The sequence below is a fragment of the Cyprinus carpio genome, unplaced genomic scaffold (genome assembly GCF_018340385.1).
Source record: "Cyprinus carpio isolate SPL01 unplaced genomic scaffold, ASM1834038v1 S000000828, whole genome shotgun sequence".
In the NCBI taxonomy this organism is placed as follows: Eukaryota; Metazoa; Chordata; class Actinopteri; order Cypriniformes; family Cyprinidae; genus Cyprinus; species Cyprinus carpio.
Window position 1 is genome coordinate 1 of NW_024873557.1, and position 3,236 is coordinate 3,236.

Consider the following 3,236-nt stretch of genomic DNA (forward strand, 5'->3'; position numbering starts at 1 on the left):
AAATAGAATTTGGTCATACTTGAAGTGTGTATTTTTTGAGTGTCATCTTTGAACATCCCGTACACTTGAAAGTGAACATTATGGTTACCCATATTGACCCCAGCTGATAAATCAATAAGACCTTTCACAATACAGACTTTTTCCACAAAAAATTACTGGTATAAATTGCCATAAAGAGATCATGTAGTGAACAGGACCTTTTCGAAAATACCGGTAAATTCGTTCCGGCCAATTTAATGAGAATTATGAGAAGTTGTCAGCATTACCAGTAAATAAATACCTGGAATTCTGCGGGTGTGTGAACGCAGAAGGAAAATTACCAGTATAAGCACGTACGAGTCAGAACGTGGTGACATTAAGACATCTACTCTGGGCCCAATCCAGAGCCACTGAAATTCAAAATTCAACAGCTCTGGGCCAATCATAAACATTCTGATGCAGTTGAAGCATTTACTCCACGTGCTGTGTTTGAAGTCCGTGTAATGCGAGGCTCTGGGCAAAAGAAGCCGCATGAATGTGAACATTTGGCACAAAAATGAAACCACAAAAATGAGAGCTCATTCCCATTTATGATGTCACAGAATTTACCAGTAATTTAAAAACCGATGTGTGAATGGTCCCTTCCGGAAAAAATCACAGGAATGCTGTTGCCTGTGTGAACAGCGCATTTTTTTGAATTTCCCGGTAAAGTCGTTGCTGGTAATTTTACAGCAATTTCCTGGCATTACTAACTGTGTGGAAAGATCCTAATGTCTTCTTATGTGCACCTGCCATGGCATGCTGACAGTGGCACTACGGTACACCTATAATAAGTGTTTATATTCAGACTATTTTAGACTGGTTCGAGTAGGAACCACACGAATTGTGCCAGTTATTTTGGAAGTGGACCAAGACCACCTCTTGAGCTGGTTCTCGGTTCGGTTGTTTGCTGTATTCACACCTGCCCAAAAGATCCGCACTAAGAGGGGAAATGAACTTGAGTTTGATAAAATCGAACCAAACAGGCCACTTGTGAAATACACCCTTAATGATGAGTGACAGAATTAAAATGTTTTCAAAAAGACCACCTTTGTTTTGTGTATCAATGTCCATGTCTGAAATAATTAACTTTTAAATAGTTTATTTGGGGCATTTAGAGGGTTTTTCTTTCCTCTCTCCACAATTATTGTTATGTAGTTATTTGTAATTAGATTCATTCATGAAAAAATCATGCACTTATTTAGATTAAAAAATAATTAATTGACAGCCCTAATTATTACTCAATATGTCATTGTGTCATCCAATTTTTGGAGAATTGTAAGATTTAATTGAAAGAAAGAGAGAAAGAACTGCATCCAAAATATTACATTTTATGTAATTTCTCACTGTTTTTGGCACTCAGTCTTGTGCATTCAGCCATTACACTACATGTACATCTAACGTTTACATCAAAACAGTCAAAAGTAATGAAACTTTTCTGGGGGAAGCAACTTTACTAAATAAAATGCAAAAAAATATATATATAACTAGTACTAGTAAGCCTACCTTCTCAAGTTGAAATTAAACTGTAAGGAGTAAAAAGTATGAGTTTTTCTTCAGAAACGTAATCAAATGAAAGTTTAAAAGTTTGAAATTGTACTTCATCAAAAACAAATCCGCCAAAAGTATTAAGTACAGTAATTAAGTTACATTTCTCAAGTATTTTACACACCTGGACATTTTTTTAATAAGTATCAAAGGGGAATGAAAACCAACCTGTTTGTTCCTCAGTATCTTCTTGTTTGACTCTCAATGTTTCTTCAATCTTCACATCTTCTCTCTCCTCTTTAATAAACTCCATCTTTATAAAAGTGTGTGGATCTCAGGAGTTTTTCTGTCTGTTTGGACAATCTGTCATGTTTAAAATGAGAATAATTAAAAAAAATCAATCCAAACTAAATCTCAATCCCTAGTTCAGTAGTCAGCACACTGGTAAGGGACTCGATTAGATTAAACTGATTCATGAGTGGATGCGCTCAAAATAACGCGTATATAATCGTTAATAAAGCTGTACAATGTTACGGGTGGGAGTCAATATTTAATGAATTATCGCTTGTAAAAACTAAGACTCAACGGTTTACACTGATGTAAAAAGTGTAAATGTTTAAAAACACAAACCCTTCTTCAGCCGAATCACAACAGACAGGAGCGCGACGCTGCCTTATGACGTCACAGCGGCGTACCAAAATAAAAGTCCTTCACACGCCAAACATTTCAAGCAGTTGTTGAAGAGTTTAACCATCGTGTGTATAGTAAAACTGTGGTTATAGAACGGGTTATCAATACATCAAAATCAATACTCCACTTTAGTATAATAAAACCATGGTTAATTTTTGTGTGGGAAGACAGTTTAATATTTTAGTTGGATGCATATTCTAGTGCCAGAGGCAAAATCTTGTAAGCCTCATTATTTTACTGTTATACAATGAACTATGTTTGTCAATGAAAATTAACTTTTATTAGGTCCAGAGATTACTCAAAAACTCAAATACAAGCAAATATTCAACAGTCATTAGACATGCTGTGATGTTATTAATTGTCCAATGGTAAATGTAAGCACCATTTGTTTGTAATTGCAGTTGTCTTCAAACAACATTAGCATGATCAACACCTGCAGATTTGTACATCAGCCTTGTAGGGTTATTAATGTATTATTATCTCCAGCATGAAATCAGAGAAAAGGTTTGATATAACAGATTTTATTTATAATGTAAAACAGAGGTGTTTCAGTGGAACAGCATCAGTTTCTCAGACACACCCATACAGAAGTCACATAGATCGAAATATATTTAAAATAAATACATTTTTATATATTGAAATATCTTACATTTAAATAGAAGAAAATATGTTTTATAAAATATATGTAAATATATTTTAAAATATATTACAAAAAATATTTTTAAATATTTGATTTTGGCCGCTTTTTAATATTTTCCACATATATTAAACATATGTAAATATATTTTTTATGGGAAATATTTACATTTATTTATTTCCCATATATTTAAATACATTTAGGTATCAGACTATGTAAATATATTAATTTGCAATATATGTCTATATATTAATTTCTAATATTTGTTAACATATTACATTTCAGTACATGTAAATATATTACATTTATATATATGTAAATATATTTTATATTGTAAATATTTACATATGATTATTTCCCATATATGTAAATACATTTATATATCAGACTATGTAAATATATT

The 3,236-nt window shown here is 32.4% G+C and overlaps 1 long non-coding RNA gene across 1 annotated transcript; it reads right to left on the reverse strand.

Moving 5' to 3' along the window:
- Nucleotides 1–1,723: 1,723 nt before the first annotated feature.
- On the reverse strand, nucleotides 1,724–2,853 carry LOC122143113. The gene is made up of 2 exons (XR_006158966.1): nucleotides 2,137–2,853; nucleotides 1,724–1,869 (listed from the first exon to the last, which is right to left on the reverse strand). It is a non-coding gene; the product is annotated as an uncharacterized LOC122143113 (long non-coding RNA).
- Nucleotides 2,854–3,236: the final 383 nt, after the last annotated feature.